At 38.4% G+C, this 11,356-nt stretch overlaps 1 pseudogene; it reads right to left on the bottom strand.

Annotated features, from left to right (window-relative positions):
• Positions 1–313: 313 nt before the first annotated feature.
• LOC102442945 lies at positions 314–1,435 on the bottom strand (annotated as a pseudogene).
• Positions 1,436–11,356: the final 9,921 nt, after the last annotated feature.

Here is an 11,356-nt window from a genome sequence, read left to right as displayed (position 1 = left end):
CTTTGGGGAACGTCTGTTATTCAGCTATTGGCTCTCTTGGACTGATATTCTTATCTTCTTGTATTTTCTTTCCTCTTTTTTTGATATGTTGTTATTTTTTAATAATTAGAAACCATATCACTTCATTTGTTATAGTGAGTAACAAATGGGAGACAATCATCCATGAGGGCCCCAGAAAGCTTTTCCATCCACCAAATAACAGAAAGGATAAGCCTCTTCACAACTCAGGCCTTTGGTAAACTTTGTGTTTTGATCTCTGTTCTCCCACCCACATCAGTCTTCTGCTTCCAGAATGGAACTCTGCCTTCAAATCTTATTCTCGTTGGGAGGCTGGTCCATCAGCGTGCCTTGTTAACAAAATGGAGGTTTCTAACTTAACTGAGAACCCTGGACAAGTTTTGATCTCAGCCTCATCCCAAGGCCCATGAATGTTTTTTTAAAAAGCTGCAGGTGAATGAGGTAGAAAAGGCAGAGACAGGAGATGGACACCAGCAGAAGGGCAGAGGATGGCTCCCACACACCAATGGACAGCAGGCCTCTCAGACGCAAAAGAAAAAAGAAAGTGACCCCACATAGCTGTGAGGAGTACATGCTGTCAGTTTCTTCTGTAACATGAGCCACAGGGAAAAAAATCTGGATGGCAAATGTTACCATGATGAAGGCATGCAGGAACCCAGGCAGGCATGAGGCAAGGCAGATAGAAGCAAAGATGGCCATGTTCAAGGACAGCGTGCTGGACACAATGGCAGCACTGGTGCCCTAGTCGAAGAGGGTGAGGTGGCCGAAGAGCATGAAGATTGACATGGCACCCTAACTGGTTTGGCTCAGTGGATAGAGAGTCGGCCTGCGGACCCAAGGGTCCCAGGTTCGATTCCGGTCAAGGGCATGTACCTTGGTTGCGGGCACATCCCCAGTGGGGAGTGTGCAGGAGACAGCTGAATCAATGTTTCTTTTTAATCATTTTTTTCTAACTTTCTATCCCTCTCCCTTCCTCTGTAAAAAATCAATAAAACATATTTTTTTTTTAAAAAAAGATTGACATGGCATAGATGGTGTCAGTGCTCACAGACTGTCAGGGTCTTCAGTACTGGGGAAATCTCATATGTGAAAGTCATAAAGTCAGTGGTTTGCCCACTTCTCATTCCTTCAGTGAGATCAAACAAAGCATAGCCAATCAGTGAAGCCAGGTTTGTCCCAAAAAGCCAATGGCGGTGGTAGGGGGTGGTGGGGGTAGGTGACCCTTGTCCATATACTACAAAAAAACACAGACACTACATAGCTGCTTGTCACCATACTGGATGCAAATACCACAACCCAATATTGATTTTTCCTGGCATATTTCCTGGAGCTTTTCCAGGAGCCATCGGTCCACATAGTTATCAGGAAAGGGCTGTTGCTGATATAAGACCTTCCGTCGCCTGGAGTGAGTTACAGGTTAGACACATTATCCTTTCCCTCCAACTCAGGCCAGTTTAATTTCCCTTATAGAAATCAACGTGGTTCTTGTTCTTTATAAAGGTTTGAAATAAGACCTCTCTGGAAATTCCTTGCTGTGCTGTGGTTGATATATGCTGACCTTCCCTTGCTTTCAAAGGCAGCCACCCAGGCTGGGCCTGCAACAGATGAGTTTCTTCTCTGAGGCAGGACAGCACAGTACAGCCAAGTTCCCGCCGCATGACTGAGAGGGGGTGGTCGGCGGCCTTCTTCCTCCTCTTTTCCATTGCTTGCTTTTTGTATTGTTTTCTGAGACCTTTCCTTAACTACCTTCCAATTCTTGTATTGAATTTTTCCATGGCTGTTTATTATCCACAAAATTTCTTTTCTTTCCTTTCTTTTTTGATTATTTTTTAAATAAAAGGGAATTCTTTTGTGTGTCATAGAAACTGAAGCTATTAATGACTTTTTAATTTTTTTGCTTTTCTAGGTGGTGTTTCTGAGGGCTTTTTCTTCCCGTGTGTGTGTGTGTGTGTGTGTGTGTGTGTGTGTGTGTGTGTGTGTGTGTTTGTGTTGTTTGGGTTTTGTTTTGTTTGTTTTTATAATTTCTTTGTTTTGGTCTCTTGGTTGGAAGCATTCCTCAAATATCTGATCATTTTCTCTGTTCATATTTAAGGAATCACTTAAAAACTGATTTGGTTAGATGCTCGGTGTGCCTGAGTGACCCTTGCTGACTGATGGGTTCTCTGCTATAACATAAAGAGGACCACAGACCTAACTGCAAGTATTTTCTCTTAAACTGGTCAATTTTGCTAGAGGAGAATCCTCCATTCTCTTGGTTATGGGATAGAGACCTGACTACCAGCTTAGTCTACCAGCTTAGTGTGTAGTCTTATGCATATACATGTACATATATATATATATATACTTTATTTCATACTTTACATAATGTTTTCTACAATGTGTTTTTCACCTAACAATATATCTAAGCTATCTTCCCATGTCTGTGTGCATAGCAATACACAGGAATATAAAATGGATGCCTAGAATTTCATATAATATATGAACCACAATTTACTTAAATTGTTTCTAATTGATGAGCATTTGGGTATTTTTTTTCTATAACAACATTGCAATTGTGTCTCCATCTTTCTGTACTTGTGTAAAGAATATCTTTACAATAAATTTTTAGAAGTATAATGGCTTGATCAAAGGGAGTAAATATTGAAAAATTTTATCACCTTTGCCAAATTACTCTCCAAGAACAATATACCAATTCATAGTACTACCAATGGTATGTAAGAGTAACTGCTTACATATATTCTTGACAATTCTGGATATTGTCAACCTTTTTCAACTTTGCATTTTAACAAGATTTTTATTTATTTATTTATTTTTAAATTTATTTTATTGATTTTTTACAGAGAGGAAGGGAGAGGGATAGAGAGTTAGAAACATTGATGAGAGAGAAACATCGATCAGCTGCCTCCTGCACACTCCCTACTGGGTATGTGCCCGCAACCAAGGTACATGCCCTTGACCGGAATCGAACCTGGGACCCTTGAGTCCGCAGGCCGACGCTCTATCCGCTGAGCCAAACCGGTTAAGGCAAGATTTTTAAATGTATACTTAGTTCTAGGTATAATATATATTTCTTTAATTATTAGTGAGGTTAAATAACTTTTACTATTTTTATTACCCATGTGCATTTATCTTAATATAAACTTTTCCTTTAAATTCTTTGTACATATTTCTATTGGGTTATTAGTCATTTTTTATTGAATTGTTCAATTTTTCTGTACATTGAAGAAATTAGGCCTTTGCTCTATTATTTGCTCTGTTTGACTTTTTAAAGTCTCTTTCTAGTTTTATTGTTTTCCTAATGGAAATTTTAAATTTATATGTATATTTTACTTTATGGTTTGAGTTTTATGTGAATCTTTGAAGAGCCTTCCTTACTCTGAGATGATTAAAAAAAAAGCATTCACTATGTTTTAGCAAGTGTTTCATACTGGTTTTTATTATACTGAGGCACCATACTTTATTTAAACAATCCTCTATTATTAGACCGTTATGTTGTTTTCCATTTTCTGAAGGTCACATCCTCTTGTTTTGTCTTGGACTCCCTCAGAAACTGAAAAACAATAGTTCTATGTATTGTTTACAGAGTCTTTATGTAAATAAGTAAAAGTTTTTCTCCTCTGGTTTCAATAATTTCAACTAATTTAACCACATTTCATTTCATTTTGGGGTTCATTTTTGTGACTCTTCTCTCAGAATGTCCCTGCCATTTCACATGTACATTAAAATGCCAGTGCCCAAACTTGGCATAATACTTGAAGGGCGTGACCAATTCTAAGTTTAGCAAAGGGATACTTTCCTAGCTCTTGGATGTCATGGGCCTATTAATATATTTCACTATCACAGTTGGCTTTATAAAAACAGCCACACTATATTGCTGACTCATTCTCAGCCGGTGGTCCCAGGCTATCAAATCCATAAGACTAGAAACAATGTCTACGTGTTAGATGGAAGAAAAAAGATTCAAAAGGATCCTGGAGTTCATGAACACTGGGGCAAAGATGAAACTTAGGAAGAAATAAAAAGTTTTACATTTAATGTTTTTTTTTTTTAAAGTCCTGAGTACAGGATAGGGATGATTTCACTTAATACACTGAAACATTTTAGTTTACTGTAAACTTAATATCAGCAACAATGTGAAACAGCTGCCAAAAAGTTTAATGCATTTTTGACAGGAAAAAAAAATTGATGTCTGACTGTTCACAGCCTTTCTCTTCCCTCTTTCAGTCAAGGGAAGTTCTTTCTTGGCAAGGTCAGCTCCTTGGTCTTTTTAAGAGATTGGTGGAGTGGGTAAGAAGAAATAAATTTCATCAGACCTCTTGAGGAAAAAAAATCTATTGGAAAAGTTGGAGAGATGCTGAGGACAAGAGGCACTGAGACAGGCAAAGCCAATAAGCACTGGCTAAGAAAGAGTTTGGAAAGTTTATAAAAAAGAGAAAAGAGAAAGAAATTGGATTAGCTGCTGTGTTGTGACAGGGAGGTTTTTTAGATGAGGAAAGAGGTTTTAAAGGAAGTGTTGTCATGTGTTATGAATATCGAGTCACTTTGTGTGTGTTCTAAGTGACTTAAGTAAAATTTAAACATTTTTCCATTTATTTTTAGATGTCTAAAATGTGTGTCTTTGGGCGGAACTTTGAACTGAGAAACTGTGGCAGCAGGATATCTGAGCTGTATACAGTTTACAAAATCTTATGTTCCATAAACAGAACTATGGTGTTCACCATAATAAAGATGACAGTCATGTCATTTGGTCATCTTCAGCCCGGGGTGTCACATTTTCACAAGCTCTGGGTATCACATTTCGCTAGGGCTGCCATAACCATGTACCACAGAACGAGTGGCTTAAACAACAGAAATCTATTTTCTCACAATTCTGAAGTCTAGAAGTCCAAGATCAAGGGGTTGACAAGATTGTTTCCCTCTGAGGCATCCCTCCTTGGTCTGTAGATGGCCATCTCCTACTGTCTTCCCAGGGTCCTCCCTCCGTGTGTCTGTGTGGATGGTATCTCCTCTTTCTATGAGACCAGTCATATTGGATTGAAGCCCACCATAATGGACTCATTTGAACTTAATTACTTCATTAAGACCTTCTTTGCAAATACAGTCATATTCTGAGGTACTGGGGTTAAAACTTCTACAAGGATACACAGTTCAGACTAAATCACCAGACTATTGACCAATGCGATCTTTATTCTCATTTTTAGATCCCTTTGAATTTTATTGCTGGTTTTTCAGCACTCTTACCCAAGTTCTTATAATCTATAAACAACCAGAATAGTCTCAACTTCTTCATTAAATTATTGTTAAAATTAGTAAATTCACCTGGCTGATATTGATACATAATATTTCTGTTCTGCTCAAAAGTATTTAGAATCTGGTAGTTTGTTAGATATGTACAAAATGATACCTAAGTTGGTCCTTTGCATATTATGTATATAATATCCAAACACACAAACAAACAAACAAAAACAAAACAACAATTTCCTTTTCTGCAAAAGCAAGTGGGTCAGAAAATTTGCAAAGTCTCTTCCAATCCTGAAGTCTTACAATTCTGATTCAAGGATAATAAAAGTATAATATGTTGTTAAATATAACTTTTAAATATTGGATATGTGTTATAAATTGGGCATGTAGGAAAGGTAGAGATCAAGTTAGGAATTGTAAAAGGTTTTCTTAAAATATGAGTGGACAATCTAAAATAGCTCGGAGGAGAATCCTTTAAGTCTGATTGCTAACCTAGCGGTAGGCCTTCAGAATCATAATAACTTTTTATTTTATTTTAATATTTATTGTTGAAAGATTACATAGGTCCTCCTTTTCCCCCAAATGAACCTCTTCCAGTCTGCTCCTGTCCTCCCCCCACCCCCGACTCCAGACCCTCACCACCCCATTGTCTGTGTTCACATGTTATGCATATATGCATGCAAGTTCATTGGTTGATCTCTTCTGACCCACCCTCCTCTCCATTCCCCCTGAGGTTCAACAGTCTGTTCCTGCTTCTACGACTCTGGTTCTATTTTTGAACATCAGTTTATTTGGTTCCATAATAACTCTTAATGATGGCAATTCGGACTCCCAGTTTCATATTGTTTCTATAACCACTATTTTCTCTCATAGTTGTATATGCTTCTAAACTGATTGAGGACAACTGACCATGTACACTCATGCCTTGCTATATATTTCATATCTCTTTAAAGCTGCATGGAAAAATATATTTCCCATTTCCTTTACTTTCATTTTATTCTATAGTTTTTGTTTTTTTGTAGAAATAGTAGCACTTAATCACCATTAACTGATTGTCCATGTATTTAGGCATAGAAGAATAGATAATAAACTTCTGCAGTACTCAGATAAATATCTGAGTTTGACAGTTTTTACATTATATTTATTCATAGTTCCCAAACTCATGAAGAAATCTATTCATATACTTTTCAACAAGCCAGGATTACATAGTGGATCTGCCAATCCCTAAAATTAGTTTTTTAAAATACCTTGTACAAGTCAGAAAATATGGCTCATCTCTTTGAAGGTTAAAGACAGGCTAATATTTTATTTTTCTTTAAAAAATAAGATAAGGGCTGACTTTCAGGGAAAAGTTGTGAAAATGTAGCAGTAATACTTAGAGCTTGGCTTTCTACAGTGAATAATTACACTTTGAAAGACTTTCATATAATACTGAGGCTCATTTCTGACATCAAGTTAAAATCACTTTAACATGAATAATTTTTAAATAAAACATTTTCTGAGGGAGGAAAAGAACCATATTGGATTTTATCTGGTTATTAAATTCAAACAGTGCTTTGTATCAAGAAAGTGGATATTGTGCCCAGCATTATTAACATATTCTATTTAGAAAAATGACATTGTTATTCATATGAAAACAGATGTCTGTCTAGATAAAGTTAAATGCCTTCACAGGCTTCAACATGTGTACATGAAATTACATAAATTAATTACAGTTCAAGCAAGGACTTGACTGCTCTTCTGCTATAAAGGGAGTGTTTGAGTTATCTACTGCTGCATAACGAACCACCCCAAAATTTAATGGCTTAAAATAAAGCTTGGCAAACTTTTTCTGTAAAGGGCCAAATAGACATTTTTAGACTTTGTAGACCATACAATCCCTGTCACAACTACTCAAACTACTGTTTTAACTCAAAAGCAACCATAGACAATATGTAAACAAATGGGTGTGGCCTTGTTCCAATAAAACTTTATTTACAAAGAGTCAGTGAGCCAGATTTGGCCCACAGGTCATAGATGGTTGGCTCCTGCTTTCTTAAAGCTTATAATTCTATGGTTGGTATTTTGGACAGGGCTCTCAATGGGGATGACGTGCCTCTGCTCTCCTTGGTTGGATGGGTTGACATGTGTCTATTGGCAAATCAGCTGGTGCAGAATGGTCATGAATAGTCTCACATGTCTGGCAGTTGACTGCGGCTTTTGGCTGGGCACCTCCGAGTGCCTCCACTTTGGCCTCTGTAGTAGGCTACCGGGGGGAGGGGGGTCCTCACCTGGCAGCTGCTTTCAGTGGGGCTAAAGTGGAGGCATCAAGACTTCTCTGAGGCCTCAGCCAGGAAGTCTCACAATGTCGCTTCACCATCTTCTATTGGTCAAAGTCACCAGGCTGGCCCAGATTCAGCAGACTCTACCCCTTGATGGGAGGAGTTGCAAAGAATTTGTGGCCATTTTAAATTCACTATGGGGAGTAAACTCTGTCAAAACACAGTGCTGTTAATTCCTCTAAGACTTTTACCAACGAGTGTCTGACTTTGAAAAACCTGTCAAAGCCTCATACATTGTGGTCACAGTTCTCACTGTAACTCACATGGCCACAACTTAAACAAGAAAGAAGAACTAATCAGCATTTCCTTTCAAACTATTTTGAAGTTTTTTTGTGAAAAGAAAGCAGCTATAAAAGTAAAAGAAATATTTTAAAGACTCAGAGTAGAATGATCTCATTTTAATTTTGAAATTAGATACCTGGTCAAGAGGGTCATTTGAAGAGGATATAGTGAGGGAGAATGTGGAAGGTAGTTAAATAGGGATGGTTAGATCTGATTCTTGGAAATGAAAAGATTATTGCCTTTGGAATGACTCCTTTTGTTCTAGGAAACTTCCCTCAATGGGTCTTTAGTTATATTTGACTAAGATAAGTCCAAGCTTCTCCTCTGTAAAATTACACTTTTTAACTTTATAATTAAAATATATTTTATGGAGAGGTTCTTTATCTCATTCTTCATCAAATTTAATGCACTGGGGATGGGGCCGATGGGGGCTGCGGGATGTTGGCCCACCAGGGGGAGGGGCCATGGGAGGTTGGCTGGCTGCAGGATGTTGGCTGTGGGAGCGCATTGACCACCAGGGGCAGCTCCTGTATTGAGCATCTGCCCCCTGATGGTCAGTGCACATCATAGCAACTAGTCGTTCTGTCGTTCGGTCGCTTAGGCTTTTATATATATAGATGGTTGTCAAATAGTGATTTTCTAAAATTCCATCATTTTTTCTACATTTACTAGTTATAAGGAAAAGCTTTCTCCTTTATTTCTATATTTATATCAATATAGATTCATGAATTCCTATTCAATTCAATTTTATATTCATACTACTGTTACTTATTTTGATGATCAAATTGTCCCAAAGTTGGCCAGTGGGAGCCTCCAGAAGCTGGCTTTTTTGTTCTTTTAACATCTTCATTATTTTTTAATGCTTCCTTTCTTTCTGACACAAGATATCCCAGGCTCATCTTGTACATTCCCTGCCTCTACTCTACCTTCCTTTAAATGGAGAATGGAATTTAGAAACCAAGATCTGGATGCTAAATGTGCTCATTGCTATTGGGATATTGCTGTTTCCAGGCTCTCACAGTAGACAAAGCTAGTGAATGTATGTATATACATATGTATTTATACATACATTTACAATCATATCTATCCATCCATCTAAATACCAACCTATAGAAATCCATGAGTTCATTGGTACTGTTGATCCAAAAACACAAGGTTCATTCTAGTTTTCTCATTCGTACTTACCTTTTCCAACAATGAGAATCTGGGCAACCATTATTTTCAATATACCGCTGACCCTTGAACAACAGGTTTGAACTGTGCAGGTCCACTTATGTAATTGTGTTGTTTTTTGGTTTTGGTTTTTTTTCCCCAATAAATATACAGTCAGCCCTCCATATCTCTGAGCTTCACATCCATGGATTCAACCAAACGTGGACTGAAAACAGAATTTTCCATCCACAGTTAGGAAACTGTAGGTGTGGAGGGCCAACTATGCATTATTCTACTTCATTTTATATAAGGAACTTGAGCATATACAAATTTTGGTGTGCTCAGGAGTCTTGGAACAAATCTCCCATGGATGTTAAGGGACTGTAGTTATGTTTTGGGGGAGTCAAAAGTTTTACACAGATTTTCAACTGTACAGGGGCTCGGTGCCCATAACCCCCATATTCTTCAAGGATCAACTGGATTCACATGTTTGTTTAATAGCCCTGTGTGTGTAACCACTTTCCCATTGCTGCTGCCATCCCTCATGTAAACACCCTTCTCATGCCATTCACGCTGACGCCTTGGTCCAGAATGTCACCTCCCCACATGGATACCCTGTCACACTGCTCTGGCTCTAACTGTACACCAGCCCACCACAACCACTGCTCATCCCGCTGTTCCCAGCTGCCTACACAGACTTTTGGGCTAAACCTTGAAGGAAGGAAATAGAGTTCAGTTTGATTTTTTTTCTCGCTTTTATTTGGAATTAGGGCCTATAAAAAATGTATTTTTATAACTGCAATACAAAGCTTTAAAAACAGCTTTTGTGTGCCTAAACCTACAAATAACTAAGTATCATCACAACATGTATTACCAGTGACATAGTTATTATATTATTGCTATCACTGGTTAATCTACAACGTTCTTTTTAATAGTTCTGTTGTTTGGATGCCATGGTGTTTAGACTCCCAGATAAATGATCTGCCACTGTAATTATTTTCATAGCTCTTATCTCCTTTTACTTAGGAATGATAATCAATAGTTCTTGCCATGCCCACATCCCTCTTGTAAAAGTAGCCTATTAAATTCTTAATATTACATAATTGTAATCCTGACAAGAGCCAACACTGATTAGACACTGACCCAAAGGCCATCAATCTATGATTTGACCAGAATACAGTTCTGCCTATAACAGATGCTGTTGGTTCCCTGCCTGTATCCCCCTCCATAGTCCCTGATCCACATTAGGCTGACAGCATCCTGCTGTAAACACCTGCCACTTTCTACCTAAGGGAAATAGGGCAGGCTGAATGTACATGGGATAACCCCGCAGGAATCAGCCCTCAGCCAATGACAGATGGGAATTAAAGGACAAATACCCAACTTCTTTGCCTCTTATTGGGATAACTCTGCAGAATATTCTACACGGTCTCCCAGAGTTTCCCCTTGGCACCTTTGCCCATCACAGTAACCTATTCAACAATGAATCCTTTACGGGCTTTCTTCCCTTCCTTGTCTCAATTCCCCATTTGCCTAAAAGCGCTCCCAGGGACCACCTCCCCAGTTAACTACCAGCTCTCACATTCTTGCCTCCAAGTCAACTTCTGTGGAAACCCAACCTAAGAAACTGCTCGAATGCCATGATAGTTATTAGTAGAACCAAAGAGATATATTTTCTTAGATATTTAAACTGGAAGTAAAGTCATCCACCACGTAATGATACTTTCTGAGTAATGTGTCGTTAGGCAGTTTTGTCTAACATAATTGTGTGAACATAGAATGCACACATACAAATGTAAATGTTATAGCCTACTGCATATCTGAGCTACTGTTCTGTAGGGGGTGTGGTTCTATGCAAAGTAACCTCACAGGGTGATCTTTAGGCAAGTAAGTAAAAAGCTAGGAAAATTCCTTGGCAAGTGGAATGCGGAAACTGAGACAGATATCTAAACGAGGCCAAGCAATTTATAGCCAGCTAATAAACCGCAAGGTCTTATCTTCCCCAACCAAGGACACTTAGGATCAAATGTTTTACACATTCCAGACCGAGCTGTGGCAGGCCCACCTTGGTCCTGGTTTCTTTCCAATGACATTCTTTGAAGGTGAAACTGACCAGAGAATGACCCTGATCCCCCTCTATGCTCATTTTGATGTATCAGCATATCAAAGAACACACCTGGGAAGTAGATGAATGTTCTGATTGAGTCCTCCCCTAAAATTCCTGCCTTTAGAAAGCAGATAAAAACCCTTGACCACGCCTGTGCCTTCCCCCTACCTTCTTTTCTCAGGTGTGCATCTTTGCTTTTTTTCCTCCCAAGCTCTAAAGCAGTGGTTCTCAACCT

This window comes from Myotis lucifugus, unplaced genomic scaffold (assembly GCF_000147115.1).
Source record: "Myotis lucifugus unplaced genomic scaffold, Myoluc2.0 scaffold_23, whole genome shotgun sequence".
Lineage (NCBI taxonomy): Eukaryota > Metazoa > Chordata > Mammalia > Chiroptera > Vespertilionidae > Myotis > Myotis lucifugus.
This window is presented reverse-complemented; position numbering and strand designations above follow the sequence as displayed.